A 9,810-nucleotide genomic window follows, 5' to 3' on the forward strand; every position below is an offset into this window, starting at 1 on the left:
TAACCCTGTGGGTGGCAGTGGCCCAAGTAACTGGGCCATCTTTCACCGCCTCCCCAGGAACAATAGGAGAGCCTCCTCAGAAATGGAGCTGTTGGGACTTGAAGCAGCACTCCAGCAGAAGATGCAAGCAGCAGGTTGTTTAACCTGTTGCCCCACAATGCTGCCACCAATTTGTATCCTTTGATAGATTTTCCTAGAAGCCTGAAGATTATTATCTGAGCAGATCAAAGAATGAAAGGGATTTGATGAAATAGAGAGGCTTCACAAAAATTGAATTAACAAATTTGGGGATTGTCATGGTAATGGGAAAGGTTTTACAGAATGGAAGTGAATTTCTTTTTTTTAAAGATTTATTTATTTTTATTGCAAAGTCAGATATATAGAGAGAGGAGGAGAGACAGAGAGAAACATCTCCCATCCAATGATTCACTTCCCAAGTGGCTGCAACGGCCAGTGCTGTGCCGATCCAAAGTCAGGAGCCAGGAACCTCTTCCGGGTCTCTCACGAAGGTTCAGGGTCCCAAGGTTTTGGGCCGTCCTCTACTGCTTTCCCAGGCCACAAGCAGGGAGCTGGATGGGACGTGGGGCTGCTGGGATTAGAACCAGCGCCCATATGAGATCCCTGTGCATTCAAGGCGAGGACTTTAGCTGCTAGGCCACACAGCCGAGCCTTTACAGTATATTCAAAAGGTAAATTTGGAGAAGGGAAATGCAAGCTGTTTACATTGGGCCTGAATTTTGTATTTCTAAGAAAGAAATTTTGTATTTCTAAGAAAAAGAAAAAAATTAGGCTGGCATCATGGTGTAACAGTGTCAGCGTCCATTTGGGCACCAATTCGAGTCTAGGATGCTCCGCTTCTACTCTAGCTTCCTGCTAATGCACCTGGGAAAGCAGCAGAGGATAAGCCGGGTCTTTAGGCTTCTGCACCCATGTAAGAGACCCAGAGGAAACTTTGATCTCCTGGTTTTGGATCAGCCCAGCCCTGGCCATTGTGGCCATTTAGAGGGTGAACCAGTGGATGGAAATGCTCTCTCTCTCCCACTCCTTCTATCTCTGTATATTCAACTTTCAAAAATAAAAATAAATCTATGTTTTAAATTTTTACTTTTCATTGTACAGTTCTATAGGCTCAGGGATGTCCCCTTCTGCTGGGATCTGTGCAGTGGATGTGGGGGGACATGAAGGTGTGAAGAGAACTGTTCCATTGCAGGATGGTCTACCACTTAAAGCATGTTTATTTCTGGAATTTTCCATTTAATATTTTTGAACTGTGGTTGACTGAGGGTAACTGCAACTCTGGACAGTGAAACCACAGATAAGGGAGTATTCGTGTGCACTCGGAGAGGAAATTCAATGTCAAGGAAGTTGAAGTGAGCAGGAAAGGGAAGTGCAGTAAGGAAGGGAGACCCCAAGTATAGGAGGATGTGACGGCAAGCTGGCCAGACCTGTGATAACTGCATGGACACACACCCCTCTGCAGGATACTTCTCCTTAGCTGAAACTGCATTACTGTTTACATATAAACTGGAGGTAATTGCCTGCTAGAAAATAAGCTACCTGAAGGCAAGGGTTTGATTTACCTCTGTAAGATCAAAAATATACATCTGGTACATAATAGCGAGAAGGAGTTTAGAATAGGCAGGGAGTTTGGGAATGAACGAGCTGGAAGATTTCCCCCAGTTTCTGTCTGCAGCCCTGCATCTTTGCTCCATTCCTTTGCAATATGCCCATTGGCACACCCACTTTCCCACGCTGCGCGCTGGAGTCTTCAGCATCAGGCGGGAAGGGATGCCCTGATGAACTTGTGTCCACTGAGCTCCAAGTGGAGACATCATAAAACTCTCCCAGGGGATGGGCCTGGCGGCGTGGCCTAGAGGCTAAAGTCCTCGCCTTGAAAGCCAAGGGATCCCATATGGGCACCGGTTCTAATCCCGGCAGCTCCACTTCCCATCCAGCTCCCTGCTTGTGGCCTGGGAAAGCAGTCGAGGAAGGCCCAAGGCTTTGGGACCCTGCACCCGTGTGGGAGACCCGGAAGAGGTTCCTGGTTCCTGGCTTTGGATCGGCGCGTACCTTGCGGCTCACTTGGGGAGTGAATCATTGGATGGAAGATCTTCCTATCTGTCTCTCCTCCTCTCTGTATATCTGACTTTGTAATAAAATAAATAAATCTTTAAAAAAAAAAAAAAACTCTCCCAGGGGAGCTCATGCAAACTAAAACCCCACCCCAATGCCACATGATTGACCCATTCCATTATGACACCACTCAGTACCCCACAAAGGAGACCATGGGCTGTGTGGATGTGGGAGCCCTTCTTTTTCCTGGCCTTCTTGCTTGCTGTCTGGGGCCCTGTCATGGGGAATTTTCTCCTTGTAGGGGTGCCTGAATGTATTTTTGCCCTCTCACTTCAATAATTCCTGCTCTTATCAGCTCACTTCTATTTTGAATTCTTAGCTCACACGGGAGCATGAAAAGCCAGGAAATGCATTCCCACAATAGTAGGCGATGAATAATATTTGTTGAATGATTAATTCATATTGAAGAAAAGAACAGTATTCTAAATAAAACACGTTTAATAAAATATCTGGCTAGAATAGATATACCAATCCATATGATTTTTACAGGGTTGTCTCTCTTCCTTTTTATTTTTATGTATTTTTTCTTTTAACTTCTTGCTTATTTGGAGACAGTCCATGGGCTGACACCCACGGGTTCACTCCCTAAGTGCATACATCCTCAGACTCCACTGGGGCCCAGGTCAGAAGCTGGAAAACCAGGCCAGGTTTCCCTGTGGCTGGCTGGAACCCAACCACCTGAGTTGCCATGGCTACCTATGGGGGCTTGAAGCTGGAGGCAGGAGGCAGTGCTGGGAATCACATCCAAGGCCTCCGTTGTGGGGATGTTCGATTAAATGCACATCTCTGTCCCTCACTTTGAATTCTGTTTCTACAATCACGCCTGAAGGCTTACACAGGCGAGACATGAGGGCATGAATGGGGACTGTCCTCCATTACTCAGGCTTGTATCTCCAGGGTTATCATCGACTACTAAGACCCAGCAGAACTTTGAAATTTTTTTTCTTCTTAGCTGATCAAGAAGGTCAAAGCACCTAGCAGGGGACAGAGGCTTGTTTACATCCTGCCCAGGAAGTTCTCACTGGGACTTAGAAGCAAAGGGTATAATTGGGGCTGGAGCTGTGCACTGTGAATGAAGCCGCAGCCTGCGGCACCAACAACCCACCACTGGCGCCAGTTCGAGTCCCGGCTGTTCCACTTTGGATCCAGCTTCCTGCTAAAGTGTCTGGGAAAGCAGTGGAAGATGGCCCAAATGCTTGGGCCTCTGCATCCATGTGGGAGACCCAAAAGTAGCTTCTGGCTCCAGGCTTCAGACCCGCTCAGCTCTGGCCATGGAGGCCATTTGGGGAATGGACCAGCAAATAGGAGATCTCTCTTCTCTCTTTCTCTCCCTGTAACTCTGCCTTTCCAACAAAAATAAATAAATAAATCTTTATAAATAAAAAGGGGTATATTTTATTCCGCTTATGTTTGGTATATATTGAACTTTTTTTTTGAAAGAAAGCTTTATTTTGTTTTCATTGCTTATACTGTTCTCAGTAACAGTCAAATAAGTTCCTGGTGTACAGTTTTTTTTTTTTTTCTAATGTGGAAGATGATTCATGGTGAAAAATGATTAAACACAAGTTTAAGTGATACCTGATTATCAAAGGCAGGAAATTCTATAAAACAAATACAGTTCTTGTTATCAATGCTTACTATGTACATTTCAGGGTGTCAGGTGAATATATATACGACTGAGAGGTGATTTACTGATATGCCTCGTCTACGGGAACCCTGGAATGACTCTCCGCGAGCCTGGAAGTCGCCAGCCGCATTCACATCACCATCTGACGGCAAACACACTCAAGCCGCTGCCTCCACTGTGACTCTGGCTTTCATTTCCACCATCAAAATGCATTTTTTTTAAAGGAAGGAAAACGGCCAAGTGATACTATCATTGCTCAGCTTGTAGGCTTCCGCCAATGGGAGCAGATCCATCGTGACAATGGTACATCCCAGGGATATTGTGTTTTCTGGCAAGGAAATGCATGTACCATAACACTTAGAAAATTAAACCAAGGGACAGGTGCGATGGCTCAATGGTTAAATTCTTCCCTTGCATTCACTGGGATCCCATAGGGATATTGGTTCGCGTCTCGGCTGCTCCAATTCCCACCCAGCTCCCTGCTTCTGGTCTAGGAAAGCAGAGGTGGATGGCACAGGTCCTTGGGACCCTGCACCCACGTGGGAGACCTGGAAGAAACTCTTGGCTCCTGGCTTCAGATTGGCTTAGCCCCAGCCATGTGACCATTTGGGGAGTGAACCAGCAGACAGAGGCTCTTTCTGTCTCTCCTTTTCTCAGTAAATCTACCTTTCAAATAAATATAAATAAATCTTAAAAAAAAAAAAAAGGAAAATTAAACCCAACCTCCAACCAAATGTTTTTCTAGTCTAAGGGATGAGAGACGGCTGAACAATAGTAAATGTGAGAAGAAGTAGCAAGGAGTACAGGCAATCATTGGTATTTGAGTCTTGGGACAAAAAACTTCCTAAGTCCTACAAGAGAAAGTGGGAAGGTTTCTTTTCTTTTTTTTTTTTTTTAACTTCCCTTCTTTCAATTTATTTATTTTTATTTGAAAGACAGAGAGAGTTACAGAGAGACAGAGGGAGCTTATCCAGTTCCTCTGCATGGGTGTAGGGGTCCAAACACTTGGACCATCTTCTGCTGCTTTCCAGTTGCGTTAGCAGGGAGCTGGACCAAAGTGCAGCAGACAGCATGAGAACTGGCACTCAAATGAGAAGCTGGCATCCCAGGCAGTGACTTAACTAGCTATGCTACAACACAGACTACACGTTTCTCTTTTAAACATTGCGTTTTGCTCTATTTCGCCAATAATTTCATTCTCTTTAAGATTTGTTGGAGAGGCTGAACAACAGAGGGAAGCAAGTGAAGTGGAGGGTTCACTCACAGAACAGTCATGTCTGGACCAGGTCAAAGCCAAGAGCCAAGTACTCTCTCCAGATGTCCTCATGTGTGGCAGGAGTCAGGGGTTTAGACCATCTTCTGCTGCATTAGCAGGGAGCTAAACTGGAAGTGGAACAGCTGGGCCTCGAACCAGAACTCTGAGAAGGGATGCCAGCGACACATCAGGAGCCTGCATCGTTAAGCCATAATGCAGGCCCTGACTTTGATGTATTCATGCTTGCTTCCTTAATTCTGCTGCTGGGCTACTGAGCATTCCTAGTGCTTTCAGTGATGTTTCTTCTCTGCCCTCCAGGATTATTTTCAATCCTTACAAAGCTCAGTCAACATATCCTTTTCTTGTTGACTTTCCTTTAATCTCACAAAGTAAGCAGTGTGGGTGGAATAAAGGTTGCAACTCAAGCTAATAGCTACTGAATGCCTGTGCTGTGCTTATACCTTATCTGCATTACTTAGTCTTCAAAGGCCCCTGGGTGGGCACCATGGTTACCTGAAGAAACTCTGAGGCTTAGAAATAGATGTCTGAGGACAGATGGTCTGGTAGATATTTGAAGCTAGAGCTATAGCTACCTTCAGAACTGATGCTGTGGCATAGTAAATGAAGAGGCTGCCTTAGGTGCTGGTATCCCATCTGAGCACTGGTTCGAGTCCTGGCTGTTCCACTTCAGGTCCAACTTCCTGCCAACGTACTCGGGAAAGCAGTGAGAGAAGCTTAGGGCCCTGCACCCAGATGTGAGTCCCATCCTGGCTCTCGGCTTTCTCTCTCCTTCTCTATCTCTGCAACTCTGCCTTTAAAATGAATAAATAAATCTGTTTTTGAAAGTGAGAGAGATTTTCATAGAGTGCTCAGTATAACTTTGAGTTCCACTGAATAAAGTACCTATCGTGGCTATTTTTTTTTTTCTTTAAAGAGAAACATTTATTGGATGATCAACAACAACTTTTGCTAAGCAAAAGAAATGTTTTAAGTATCTCTCGGTAGAAATATAAATTATCTGTTATTTCTCTTTCCCATTTTGATGTTAAATTCTCATACCAGATCACTGCATTACCTAATAGCAGACAAAATACTATTGAAATAAAGGTTTTTCTTAAAACAAAACGGATCCTTCCTTAACTCCTCCTGTGTTGTCAGTTTTGTTATTCCTAGGTTGCTGCTGACCTCAAGCAGTAATTATAAAATAGATTTCATATTTACTGAAATCTCAAGTAGTATGCTGGGAAAACAGAGATGAGGTAAGCTGGGCTATAGCCTGGACACAGTGAATTCGGATAAAATCAAGTATTCCTGCTTTTAGTTATCAATAAGGAAACACTGTCCCATCTTCAAAGCCCTTGTCCTTTAGGGATTCAGACAAAAATATTTAATAATATTTGCAAATGAAACGACATTTGGCATTTGTTTATAAACAACCCTGAGGGAAACATGGTGGAGCTGTGGGTGTGAATAGAAAAAAAATAAAAATAAGATGACCAGGAACTGAAAGCAGGTAACAAGGTATATTCAGAAAGGTTTATGGCAGCATTCTTTTCTATTTCTGAATATGATGTAAATTTTCTACACTGAAAACATGGAAAAATGAATTGGGATAAAATGAATACCAAGAGAGAAGGAAAAGCAAAAAGCATAAATACAGTTTTATTCAGACTGTTTTTCAGAGATATTAGCAGGGACCTATCTCGGAACTGGAGCAGCTGGGACTCCTGCGCGGTAGTCCACTGGTCTCTCGTTTTTAGCACTTGGGTGGAGCTGTGCGCAGGATGTCCTGGATCATCCTCACATGCACAAATAGGCAGTTTCACATTTTATTGGAGAAAGAAAGAAATTGATTTTCATAGAATTATGTGTCTCTCAAAAGCTGCTGCTTTTGGCTCCTTTTGACCATAATCGCATTTGTTTCAAATATGCAAGGCTTCTAAAAGATCCTGGGAAATGGAGTACAAAGATAAACTTGTTTTTGCATAAAAATCTTAAAATCCACACATTTTCATATTCTGCAGCTTCTGTGAATTAAAAAAAAATTATTTGTTTATTTATTTGAAAGTTAAGAGTTACAGAGAGAGGGAGAGACAGAGACAACTTCTATTGGCTGGTTCACTCCCCAGACAGCTGCAAAGACAGGGGCGGAGCCAGTCCAAAGTCAGGAGCAGGGAGCTTCATCGAGGTCTCCTCGTGGGTGCAGGGGCCATGAACTTGGGCCATTTTCTGTTGTTTTCTCCAGACCATTAGCAGAGAGCTGGAGGGGAAGTGGAACAGCCGGGACACGACCAGAAGCCACATGGCTTTACCCACAATGCTACAGCTCCGGCTCTACTTTTTGGGAATTTTGAGGACCTCTCTAGGAGTATGATCCTAATTCTTAACTAGGCAGAAGATTTAGACACTGGTTTGCTAAATACTTGAGTTTTCTTTCCTTCTTCTCCCCTGAAGTCAATTTAATGAGCTATTTTTGCTGTTTGCTCATTTTTTTAAAAATTTTTTCAAGTGGCAAGCAGAGAGCATGCGGCTAAGCCAAGGAGCAGTTCTACCACAAGGCTCTCTGGAGGCAGGTGGCATTTCTGACCAACAGGGCCATCAGTCTCTGCACCAGCCCAGCCTGCTGCTCAGCTTCCCTCTGCCTAAAGGAAGACTGGAGGAGTTCAAGTGACACCAACTCTCGTCTCCAAAAGAGCAGTTGTATAAACCAGCTGGCGTCTGTCACAGGGTTTCCTCACCACCACCCACCTTCTGGTTTAAAGGCATTCAGTTGACTTCTTCTAGAAGAAGCTGGCTCCTGTCAGAAGTACTGCCTACGTACTGTAAAGACCTGCCTGCCTGGGTGTGGACCTTCTATGGATTGGGAAACCTTCCAGAAGCTTTGCAAGTCCAGATTTGAGCAAAAGCTTACCGTGCTCAGAGCAAGAGGCAGACGTAAAAGGAGATTGTTAGGCAGGCTCTCAAGGACTAGTTGGCCAAATAAGGCAGGGAGCTAGAGGAGCTTGACAGGGCGGTTTCCTTTAGATTAATTTTTATCAGAGAGAGGAACAAAGAATTGGCTTGTACATGCTAGATGCCTAATGTACTCCCACAATAAAAGACTAAATGTCAACTGTGGTTCTCCATAAGACTCCGATTTGTACCCTCAAGCTCTGGGTGTGGGGGGCTGGGACAGTATTCTGTAGGTGTGATTGGCACTTCTCTCAGTATACTTCAAGTAAAGGACATGACCCTAACAAGTTGGGTGCTGCTGAATGAATTCCCTGGAAGACCATAAAGACAGAACATGTTTCTTGGATGAAATCGTGCCCTGGAGTACTGGGTCACATCTGACAGTTCCAGCCTAACTTCCCTCGCAAGTGTCCATAATTATAAAAGTAAATTTCTGGGCCCGGTGGCGTGGCCTAGAGGCTAAAGTCCTTGCCTTGAACGCCCCGGGATCCCATATGGACGCCGGTTCTAATCCCGGCAGCCCCACTTCCCATCCAGCTCCCTGCTTGTGGCCTGGGAAAGCAGTCCAGGACGGCCCAATGCATTGAGACCCTGCACCCGCATGGGAGACCTGGAAGAGGTTCCTGGTTCCCAGCTTTGGATCGGCGCAGCACCGGCCCGTTGCGGCTCACTTGGGGAGTGAATCATCGGACGGAAGATCTTCCTCTCTGTCTCTGCTCCTCTGTATATCTGACTTTGTAATAAAAATAAATCTTTAAAAAAAAATGTAAATTTCTGAAAATAAAATTTGAAAAAATCCTTAATACAAAAAAGAATCTTCAAAAAGTTCATTAAAATGTGTATGATAAGGGGCAGGTGTTTGGCTTAGCATGTAAGCTACCTGTGTTCCATGGCCAAGTACCTGGGTTTAACACCTGGCTTGGGTTTCTGATTCCAGCTTCCAGCTAATACAGGTCCTGGGAGACAACAGTGACATGGCTCAAGTGATTGGGTTCCCAGCATCCATGGGAGATATTGGGATCAGGATTTATTATGGATCATTATTAGGACGCTGGAGTAGTGGAAATGCTCCTGAGTGGAGGACTCCCCACCTGTCTAAGCGGCCACCCTGAGGACAGGCCTGACCCCAGCACAGTCATCAGCAAGCAACCGCTTCTCAGCCACCATGTCTTCAAATTCCCTGGCAGGAAACTTGGTAAAGTTTCACTTCTCAGAGACAGGGCTCTGAGAACAGAGACAGAACTTGCTGAGTCGGGAGGCCAGCGTAAAGAGCCGTGAGCCTCGGCCGCCTTCCGGTAGCCGGGGAGTGAGCTTGGCCCTGCCCACGGCTCCAACCACACTGCTGGTTCTGCAGCCGGCGCCCATGCACCTGCTGATGTGGCCAGCGTGAATCCTGCATGCTGTGTCGTGGGCTCTCCGAGCGCACCCTACAGGCTGGACGAGGAACAGCAGGATGTCAGAAGCATGGAACCACTCCAAGGTCCCTCAGGGCAACCCAGACAGGCCACGGGTGACCTGCACCACCAAGGAGGCTGCTGCACACCAGCCCCCGTGAAGAAACGGTGCTGGACAGCCTCATTAGCTGCACAGGCAACCTAACCTCGTCGGAGTCACAGACGAAAGTCACCGAGAGCAGGAAAGAGGTTGTACTGGGGAAATACTGGTTAACAGGCACGAAGCTATTCACATGGGGGTTATGTTCTGTGTCATTGCAGAGTAGAGTAGATGGCATGTGGGCCATCCTCTCTGCTTTCCCAGGCCATACGCAAGGAGCTGGATCAGAAGTGGCGCAGCTGGGACACGAATGGGTGCCCGTATGGGATGCTGGCACTGCAGGCATTGG

General features: G+C 45.6%; 1 pseudogene; it reads right to left on the reverse strand.

Moving 5' to 3' along the window:
- Nucleotides 1–9,434: 9,434 nt before the first annotated feature.
- On the reverse strand, nt 9,435–9,555 carry LOC118759840 (small nucleolar RNA SNORA70; annotated as a pseudogene).
- Between the last annotated feature and the right edge of the window lie 255 nt (nt 9,556–9,810).

The sequence above is a fragment of the Ochotona princeps genome, chromosome 26 (assembly GCF_030435755.1).
Source record: "Ochotona princeps isolate mOchPri1 chromosome 26, mOchPri1.hap1, whole genome shotgun sequence".
NCBI classification, from domain to species: domain Eukaryota; kingdom Metazoa; phylum Chordata; class Mammalia; order Lagomorpha; family Ochotonidae; genus Ochotona; species Ochotona princeps.